This window comes from Myotis daubentonii, chromosome X (genome assembly GCF_963259705.1).
Source record: "Myotis daubentonii chromosome X, mMyoDau2.1, whole genome shotgun sequence".
Classification (NCBI taxonomy): Eukaryota; Metazoa; Chordata; class Mammalia; order Chiroptera; family Vespertilionidae; genus Myotis; species Myotis daubentonii.
In genome coordinates, this window is record NC_081861.1 from 88,485,103 (window position 1) to 88,496,314 (window position 11,212).

At 41.6% G+C, this 11,212-nt stretch overlaps 1 pseudogene; it reads right to left on the bottom strand.

The window, feature by feature from the left end:
* Positions 1-8,450: 8,450 nt before the first annotated feature.
* Positions 8,451-9,446, bottom strand: LOC132223547 (synaptobrevin homolog YKT6-like; annotated as a pseudogene).
* Between the last annotated feature and the right edge of the window lie 1,766 nt (positions 9,447-11,212).

Consider the following 11,212-nt stretch of genomic DNA (forward strand, 5'->3'; position numbering starts at 1 on the left):
ATTGATGCAGAAGAAGCATTTGACAAAATCCAACACCCTTTTTTGATAAAAACTCTCAGCAAGGTAGGAATAGAAGGATCATACCTCAACATAATAAAAGCCATATATGACAAACCCACAGGCAACATCATACTCAACGGTCAAAAACTAAAACCATTTCCCTTAAGAACAGGCACAAGACAGGGATGCCCACTCTCACCACTCCTGTTCGACATAGTACTGGAAGTATGACCCATTGCAATTAGACTAGAAGAAGAAATAAAAGGCATCCAAATTGGAGAAGAAGTAAAACTGTCCTTAGTCGCAGATGACATGATATTGTACATAAGAAACCCTAAAGACTCCGTCAAAAAACTATTAGACTTGATAAATGAATACGGCAATGTAGCAGGATACAAAATTAACGCCAAGAAATCTATGGCATTTCTATACTCCAATAGTGAACTTACAGAAAGAGAAACTAAAAAAAGCAATCCCATTTATTATCACACCAAAAAAATTAAGATCCCTAGGAATCAACCTAACTAAAGATGTAAAAAACCGCTACTCAGAAAACTACAGGACTTTGAAAAAAAGAGATAGAGGAAGACATAAACAAATGGAAGACCATACCGCGTTCATGGATTGGTAGAATCAACATCATTCAAATGTCCATACTATCCAAAGCAATCTATAAATTCAATGCACTTCCTGTTAAAATACCAATGGCATATTTCACAGGTCTAGAATGAACTCTCCAAAAATTCATCTGGAATAAAAAAAGACCCTAATAGCTGCAGCAATCCTAAGAAAGAAGAACAAAATTGGTGAGATCGCAATACCAGATATCAAGCTGTATTACAAAGCCACTGTTCTCAAAACTGCCTGGTACTGGCACAAGAACAGAAATGTAGATCAATGTAATATAATAGAGAACCCAGAAATCGACCCAAACAACTATGCTCAATTAATATTTGACAAAGGAGGCATGAACATACAACGGTGTCAAGACAATCTCTTTTATAAATGGTGTCGGGAAAATTGGACTGATACATGCAAAAAAATGAAACTAGACCGCCAACTTACACCATCCACAAAAAATAAACTCAAAATGGAGTAAGGACTTAAACATAAGATGAGAAACCATAAAAATACTAGAGGAATCCAGAGGCAGCAAAATAGCAGACATGTGCCAAAGCAATTTCTTCACTGATACAGCTCCTAGGGCAATGGAAACTGAAGAGAAAATAAACAAATGGGACTACATCAAAATAAAAAGCTTCTGCACAGCAAAAGAAACCATCAACAAAACAACAAGAACACCCACTGCATGGGAGAACATATTTGCCAATGTTATCACCGATAAGGGTTTAATCTCCAACATTTACAGGGAACGCATACAACGCAACAAAAGGAAGATAAACAACCTAATCAAAAAATGGGCAAGGGACCAAAATGGAAACTTTTCAAAAAAAGACAGAAGAAAGGCCAAGAGACGTGTGAAAACCTGCTCAAAGTCACTACTCATCTGAAAGATGCAAATCAAAACAATGCAGTACCATCTCTGTCCTGTCAGAATGGCTATTATCAACAAATCAAGAAATGACAGTGCTGGTGAGGATGTGGAGTACGGGGAACCTTCTTGCACTGCTGGTGGGAATGCAGACTGGTGCAGCCACTGTAGAGAACATTTATGGAGTTCCCTCAAAAAACTAAAAATGGAACTCCCATTTGACCCAGTGATCCCACTTCTAGGAATATATCCCAAGAAACTAGAAACACCAATCAGAAAGGATATATGTACCCCTATGTTCATAGCAGCACAATTCACCATAGCTAATATTTGGAAACAGCCTAAGTGCCCATCAGCAGATGAGTGGATTAAAAATCAATGGTACATCTACACAATGGAATACTATGCTGCAGTAAAACAGAAAGAATTCTTACCATTTTCAGCGGCATGGATGGATCTGGAAAACATTATGCTAAGTGAAATAAGCCAGTTAGAAAGAGACAAATATCACATGATCTCACTCATTTATGGAATATAATGAGCATCATAAACTAATTAACAAAAACAGATCCAGAGACAGAGAAGCATCGATCAGACTGTCAAACCCCAGAGGGAAGGTAGGGGAGGGTGGGGGTAATAGAGAAAGATCAACCAAAGGACTTGTATGCATGCACATAAGCCTAATTAATGGACATAGACAACAGGGGGTTGAGGGCATGAGTTGGGGAGGTTGGGGGTGTTATGGTGGGATAAGGACACATATGTAATACCTTAAATAAATAAATAAATTAAAATGACTCAGTGACACAAGCTGTCATTTCTAGCAATTTTATAAACAGTAGAAAATTCAACAAATTATGGGACAGGCAATTATAGAAATCCAACATCAGTGGCTAAAATCCCAACTTGAAAAACAAAAAGGGGGAATAGTGGAGAAATGTCCTGTAAGTAAACTACATCAAGCCCTAATTACTTTAAGTTTTTTCACTTGTAATGCTGATGGCAAGACACCCATGTAATTACACTGGTGTCAGAATAAGCCAAAGGAAAATGGTCTGGATAAATGGAAAGATCCTGAGTCTGGTTTATGGAAAGGCCCTGACCCCTTGTTAACATTTGGTCTAGGATATGCTTGTGTATTTCAAGAAAATTCCTCCAAGCCCATGTGGATTCCTGCAAGAAATATTAAATTTCAACATGGATCCGAGGAAGGAACTGACCAGATAAATGAAGACCCTACACCTGGAGTTGCATCCTGTTTCTACAGCTGCAGACAATTGACTACTCCAGCCACAGATAGCAGTAGCTCCAAGCAACACGCTGAAGATAAGGAACGGGAGGAGAATGAGACAGATGACAAACAGTCCGGAAATGACCTGGAGGATGATGAAGAAGACGGACCAGAAAGCTGAGCCAATTTGTGAGGAGACCAAAACCCCAAGAATGCCTGAGAACGTTTTTCTTGCCATGCGAGCAATCATCAGTTGTGCGGTGATACTACCAGAGGCAAATGGGGAAGTATATTGGACTTATGTTCCTGACCCTCCATGGGTAAGATGCCTTACTTGGGCTGATCCCCCGCCTAGTGTAGTCACCAATAATACCAAGCACCTTGGTCATCCAGGAGGACCACAGGTGGAACAAGGAAGTATATGAGCAAAGTATAATTACACGGGTGTTGCCACCAGCTTCCCTTTTGTATGTCACAGAATCCAACTACTGTTCCTGTGTGTAGAATTAAAAAGAGGTTTCTGGCTAGCATGGACACCAAAGGAGGGGGAAGCAAAAGCCTACATACATCTACTATCACTGCTTGCTCCTGGGGGAGGTACAGAAAATATAACATTACTAAGACATCCCACCACTAAGCCATTATGTAAAAAGTTTTATGAATGGCACCCCACCTAGGAAGAAATTAATTGGCAAGACCATTATAGTGACCACCCCTGCTGGGAGCCAGTCCATCCTTGCTGCTTGACACAGTCGCTGCAGGGAAGAAACATCTGCACAGCATATGTTTCAAGGGACCTGGCGTATATGGCATATTGTTCTTAATATGTTTGCTCACCTTCTTGGCGCTATGTGTTTTTTTGTGTGTGTTTTTTTTAAATATATTTTATTGATTTTTTACAGAGAGGAAGGGAGAGAGATAGAGAGTTAGATACATGGATGAGAGAGAAACATCGATCAGCTGCCTCCTGCACACCTCCTACTGGGAATGTGCCCGCAACCAAGGTACATGCCCTTGACCGGAATCGAACCTGGGACCTTTCAGTCTGCAGGCCTACGCTCTATCCACTAAGCCAAACCGGTTTCGGCTTGGTGCTATGTGTTTTAACCAAGGTCACCTCTCCGCGAAAGGTTGTTTCCCCAGGTAGGGATTTCCCCCTGAAGTTATGGGGGGGGGGGGATAAAACCCCTTAACTAAGTGCCAGGTGGGTAGTTAATCACTTTAACTACGAACAATCACGCTTAAGCTACATAATCTTTACTCCCTGGAATGGAGATAAGAAACACCCTAACCTTTGGAATACAGATTGATAGGATTGCAATCAACTGGTATAAATACAGATGTAACAAGACAACAGGACTCAGAATCTAGAGACAGAACCTAGCGAGAGAACATGGCAAAAGATCCTGGACAGAACCTGGTTACAGAACTTGGCTAGAGAACCTAGAGAGAACATGGCAGGAGAACCTGGATAGAACCTGGCGACCGAACCTGGCTGGAGAACCTGGCTGGAGAACCTGGACAGAACCAGTCTGGAGAACCTAGCTACAGAACCTGGCTATGATGATCACCTGAATGCTGCCTCCATATCATTCCTTCTTCACCGACTCCGTCCACACCTATTGGGGACCCCTGGACCTGCTGGGGTTGAACCCCAGCACACCCCACCAGCAGCAAACTTAATAACGGTTTTTCCTTTGTGGATTGCAGCCCCTATGGGTCTTCGTATAGTAACAGTCACACCCTAAAATGGAAGGGGACTGCATCCTATCTATATGTTGAAGCTAATCACTCCATCTCATGGTATGGAGGAGGACTTGTTGGATCTCAATTACAACATGATAATTGGCCCCTACAAAATACTCAATGGAAATTAGCTGCTGCACTTGCACCTATATAATGGAACGGTTTTAACTATAGCTGAAATAATTCCATTTGTACTTCATGGGGAACTCCCAATAAGACAGTATTTGCCACTGTTTGTGTATTTAATCATTTTCTACTCCTCTCAGTCCCCATCCAGATGTGTCTTAATGCAACAAGCCATCTGTATGAGATGTCATGCACAGGCTGCACACTATCCCATTGTATTTATTCTACATTCCAAAAAGATTCCACATGATTTTAAAACAACCTGCTTTAGCTTGGGTTCCTACTAACCTAACCGAGCCTTGGGAATCTCATCAAACCTACCAACTGTTACATGACCTGTTAAAAATATTAACATGACAAAAAAGATTTCTTGGACTGTTAATTGCAGGACTCTGCTCTCATAATGTTACTTACTTCTGTGGGAATTGCTGCTTCATCCATGGTACAAACTGTTCAAACTTCTCAGTTTGTACAACAAGTTAAGGAAAATGTAACTAAGACCTTGTCTATACAAAAAAGAATTGACAGCCACTTTGAGATAGAATTATCGGCACTAAAGTCTACAGTCTTCTGAATGGGTGATAAAATCCACAGCTTGGAGCAAAGAATATCCTTATAGTGTCATTATAATTTTTCCCAGATTTGTGTTACCCCCGTTCCCTACAATAGTACCTTACACCCTTGGGAATCAATAAAAATCACCTTCTTGGTGCTTGGGGTAAAGATAACACAACCCTTGATATTTTAGAATTACAGCAGCATATTGTACAATTATCCCAGGCAAACTTACAAACTAATTCCTTAGATGCCTGGCAGCAATTTAAAAAGGATATGAAAGAATTTAATCCCTTTCACTGGATCTCCTTACATTTGCCTCTTAGCATAACCACTATGGTCTGTCTCATTCTTGTTCTTATATGTTTATTTCTAGTCTGCAGATGTGGAATGAAGAGTCTTAAAAGGACTCAAGCCCTACAGATGGCATATACTTTTCAAGATTTATTAAGAAAACAAAAATGGGGAGATTCAGGAAGCCATCCATTGTCAAACACTATCCTGAAAGTGCAACAGGGAACTCAGATGGTTGATGAACCTTGAGTTTTAGCAAGGGCTATACACTGATTGTTCTGTCGAGATAGTGGTGGCTTGAAACAATTTCCTGACCCAATACTCTCAAAGTAAATCTTTACTTATATTTACTGACCTTTGAAATAGTCTGTCTGCTACCAGATTGCCATGCCTAACTGAGGGCAAGATGTGTACCTAAATTTAATAAAAGCTGACAGGTCCAGGGCTTCAGGGAGCATCTTGTCTAGAGGGAAGTTTCTGCCTGGCCCCCATGCCTTCTAAATTCATATTTATTGTCTAGTGTTTTCATTTGTGCATGGCCCCTTCTTCAGATCCTGAACCCTAGCTGCTGGATGTGGCACATTCACACAGAAGATGAAAAGAATCAAATCATACTACTATGGAACATCATCAACTCACAAGGAAAAGCAACCAGAAAGTAAGAAAGGAACTACAGTACTACAAAACAGGCAGAAAATAAATAATAAAATAGCATTAGTAAGTCCTTACCTATTAATAATTACTTTAAATGTAAATGGATTTACTTCCACAATCAAAAGGCATAGAGTGGATGAATGAATTTAAAGAAAAACAACCAACTCTATGCTGCCTACAAGAGAATCACTTCAGCTTTAAGGACACACATGGTCTTAAAGTGAAAGGGTGGCAAAGGTCTTCCATGTGAGTGGGAAACAAAGGAAAGCAAGGATGATCATACTTGTATCAGATAAAATGGACTTCAAGACAAAGTGAGACAAAGATGATAATTATATAATGATAAGGAGTGGTCAGTTAATGACATACTGATAGAAAATACATATGCACACAGTATCAGCAAGCACTGTATAAATATATAGGCAAATACTAACAATTTTAAAGTAAAAAATAGACAATAATACAATAATAGTAGGTAGCAGACTTCAATATTCAACTTTCCACAATGGATAGATAATCCAGACAGAAAATCAACAAGGAAATGGACTTTAACCATACTTCAAATCAAATGGTCCTAACAGAAATATACACACTATTTTATCTAATAGCAGAAGAATACACATTCTTCTCTAGTGCATACAGAATATCCTCCAAGATAGATCACCTGATAGGTAAGAAAACAAGAATAACCAAAACTTTCCTTTGAATTTCAAAAGACAACTTTATCCAGATAAAAACACAGAGAAAAGTCAGGCAGCAATTATTAAAATATAATGTTTGCCAAATGAGTTAATATTAGAACAACAGGAGCAGGGGAAATGATGGCACAGGCCCTGAGCCTGCCTCCCCACCCTCACTTTCTCCTCTCCCTAATCCACACCCTCCAGTTCCTCCCCATCATCCTCCAAAGCAGAACAATCAGACATGACCCAATCTTCTTAAATGGGGTCACAGCCATCTTGGGCACTAGTGAGAAGGCTGGTCTACACCTTCCTGTGGTGTGTATGGTAGTAGGAAAACCACACCCGCAGGCTACTTTAGGGGCACCCAAGTCCTGTGGCCAGCACACTGCCCAGAGAAAAAGTGCAGCCCCCAGGTAAACCTGCTATGGGTGGGGTACTCAGAAACCATGCAGATTCCACCTTCTTGCCTAAGCAAGAGAAATCATGGCTGCTTTCACTTCCTGTTGGGGTAGTGGGGTAGGGCAAGAACCAGCATGCTTGGGAAAGGATTCTAGAGAATGAGACCACACCGGTTGACCACACCCCTGCAGAAGCTTTAATGGGGACCAGTCTCAAGGGTGCATCTTGAGCTTGTGTTCTCAGGCAGCACAGCAGGGTACGAGGAGGCAATTGGAACATGGCAGTAGGACCTGAGGGACCAGGAAGGCCAAAAGGGGCCTGGGAACTCCTGAGTCATCACCTGGGCTGCTCTGCTGGCCTGTTTCCAGTGTTGGGCATTCTGCTATTGGGGGTAGGGGAAGCAGTGCTCCTGCAGGGGGCCAGGCATTGGGGGGTGGGGCACTGGCTCAGACCACAGGTGGACAGTGGTATGTTAGGAGTCCTTAGGTCAGCTGGTACCTACTCTTGGTGCCCAGTAATGGTGGCTACAGGAAAAGTACTAGCTAAGACACACAGGTCCCAGGTGGTTGCCAAGACAATCTTGTTGCCATACATTCAAGGCCAAAGTGCCTTCCTACCCCCAGCCCTCCTACCCGCAAATACCCCTTAGGTATCCTGTGGAATTTGGTGGATGTCAATCTCAGCAGGAATACAAACCACGTCTCAAATTTGTGAATCCCAGTGACTGCATCATCATGGCCTTGGCCCTGAAGTGCTGGCCCATGCCCTGCTTATCCCCACCCCCAGTGGCCCTACATGCCTTTCACAAGAGAACCAAGTGTGTGTTCTGCCACCCCTACCCCAGCCCTGTGGATCAGGACCACACCACTTACTGGAGTGTTAAGAGAGTTAATGTACAAGTAAAACCCAAAAGCGTCTGATGATCAATAGAGTGTGACTCTAACCTCTAGAGGCACCATAGTCAGGGGCTCCACACAATCAGGGTGCCACACAGTCAAGGGCCCAGGACTGTCCCATGGTTAGAAATACGCCCTTTGGCATCTGCAAGAGTCACTAACAGTTTATGTTTTCCAAATTATCTTTTCAAAAATTACTAGACATATGAGTTTAAACATTCCCCACCCCAGGTCCCTTTCCAGTGGCTCCAAAGTAAAAGATGACAGTTTGTCCCCACTCCGGGCCTTTACATGGCAGCTCTGCTTCTCCTGGAGCCGCAGTTCTAATCTCAATGAAGGCGACTTTGCTGCACAGGGGCCTCTGCTGGCTTCAGTCACATGACTGCAGTTTTGTTTCCAGGCATTTTGTAGAAGGTTTTAGAGTGTATTCCCAGAACTTTGGATTTGAACACCAGGTCATCTATCTTCTTGCCTCATTCTAACAAAGACTCCATGGTATTGTGCAGAATTATTTTGGTCTCATCTATTTCAGCCTGCACTTTACTCATGAGGTCAGCTTCTCAGGGATTCTGGTATGTACTAAGGTAGCCATCCAGGGCTGCATCCTGGATGGTAGCAGGGGATCCAACTCCATCCTGTCAATCTGCTTGGAGAACTCATCCAGCACCTTCTCCAACAAGGTGAAAACCACCCAGGATGGGCACTGCCAGCATGACCACTCCTGCAAGACTGTTGCTTCCCATGAGACTTGGCACAGATATTCTTGTTTTTTCACAGAGGCTCTGCTGCCTTTTGTTAAACATTCCCCAATCAGCTGACTTGTGAAGGTCATTAATTTCTGAACACTAGTCCACTGGAAGAAGCTGAAGGACAGCGCCTCATAGGTAGCTTTGAGTAGCACCACCTTGTGCTTGACCTTTGTAGAGGATGCTCAGGTTGTAGCTTCAAGATGCCATGCCCCAGTACTGACCACCTGGCCAAGGGACTGGCTCTCAGTGAGCAGCACAGCCACTGCCCCTCAAGACTACTGCAGCTGCTGACAGTCAGATGCCACTTCTTCCTCCTAGCCAAAGTCTAAGCAAATTTAATAAGACTGGGATCATACCAATTACCTTTTCTGACCACAATAATATGAAACTAGAAATCAATAACAGGAGCAAAGCTAGAAAATTCAAATATGTGGATACTAAACAACACATTCATGAACAACCAAAGGGTCAAAAAGAAGTTAAAATGCCTATTGAAAAATATCTTGAAACAAATGAAAATGGAAGCACAATATGCCAAAGAGTATGGGATACTGCAAAAGCAGTCCTGAGAGGGAAGCTCATAGCAATAAATGCTACATTACAAACAAGGAGCCCAGCCATGGCTTGGTAGTCAAGCATCTACCTATGAACCAGGAGGTCATGGTTCAATTCCCAGTCAGGACACATGCTCAATTTGCAGGCTTGATCTCCAGTGGTGGTTGTGCAGGAGGCAGCTGATCCATGATTCTGTCTCATCATTGATGTTTTTTTCTCTCTCTCCTTCCCCTTTCCTCTCTGAAATAAAAAAATATATATATATATTAAAAAAAGAAACAAGGAGGATCTCTAAAAACATAACCTAACTTTATACCTCAAGGAACAAATAAAAGAAGAACCAACTAAGTCCAAAGATAGCAATGGAAGGGAATAGCAAAGATCAGAGCAGGAAAAAATAAAATGAAGAACAGAAAAGTAAGAGAAAAGATCAACAAACCTAAGATCTGGATTTTTCTTGAAATGCTAAACAAAATTCACAAACCTAGCTAGACTAACTCAGAAAAAAAGAGGATGCAAATTAGTAAAATCAGAAACACAAGAGGGGATATTACAACTGACACCACAGGAAAACAGGATTGTGAGAGATTACTATGAACAATTATGCACCATTAAACTGGATAACCTAGAAATGGAGAAATACCTAGAAACATACAACTTACCAAGACTGAATCATGAATAAATGGAAAATATGAACAAATGACTAATAATGAGTAAGGAGATTGAATAATAATAATAAAAAAAACTCCCCAAAAAGAAAATCCCAAAAATAGTTTCACTGGTGAATTTTACCAAACATTTAAAAAACAGTTAACACCAATTCTTCTTAAACTCTTCCAAAATATTAAAGAAGGAATACTCCCAAACTCCAAGTGCCCATCAGGAGATGAGTGAAAAACCTGTGGTACATTTACACAATGGAATACTATATACAGCTGTAAAAAGAAAAGGTGGGGGGAGTCTTTTACCCTTTGGGACAGCGTGGAAGGACCTAGAGAGTATTATACTAAGTGAAAGAATTCAGTCAGAGAAAGACAGGTATCATATGATCTCATTTATATGTGGAATTTAATGAACAAAATAAACTGACAAACAAAATAAACTGACAAACAAAATAGACATGGAAACATTTAACAGACTGAGGATCCTCAGAGGGAAGTGGAGGGAGGAAAGAGAAAAACCAAAGAGCTTATATGCTACTAGAGGCCCAGTGCATGAATTTGTGCATGGGTGGGGTCCAGCTGGCCCACCCCAATTGGGCCGATCAGGCCAGGCCAGCCTGGGAGAGTGGCTGCAGGTAGTTGGCCAGCTGGCCCCACTCCCTGGGCGAACTCCAGGTTGAACTCTGATCAAGGGGACAATTTGCATATTAGCCTTTTATTATATAGGATAGGCATAACTCTGGACACAGATAATAGTGGTGGGGTGAAGGCCTGGAGAGGGGTTGAGAGTGGGAAGTGGGAGGGGTGTCAATGCGAGAAAAAGGTGTACATCTATAATACTTTAAACAATAAAGGTTAAAAAATACCTCAAATGGTATTTTTTTTACAGAAAGAGAAAAAGCAACCCTAAAATTTGTATGGAGCCACAAAAGACCCCAAATGCCCAAAGCAATACTGAATATTCTAGCAAACTGGAGGCCTCATAGTTAATGACCAAACTTTACTATAAGGTTATACTAATCAAAAGTATGGTACTGCCATAAAAATAGACACATAGAGTTGGCTTGTATTTTTCAGTGGTTAGAGTGGCGGCCCATGCACCAAAGAGTCTCAAGTTCGATTTCTGGTCAAGGACAGGTACCTGAGTTTCAGGTTCAATCCCTGGCCCTG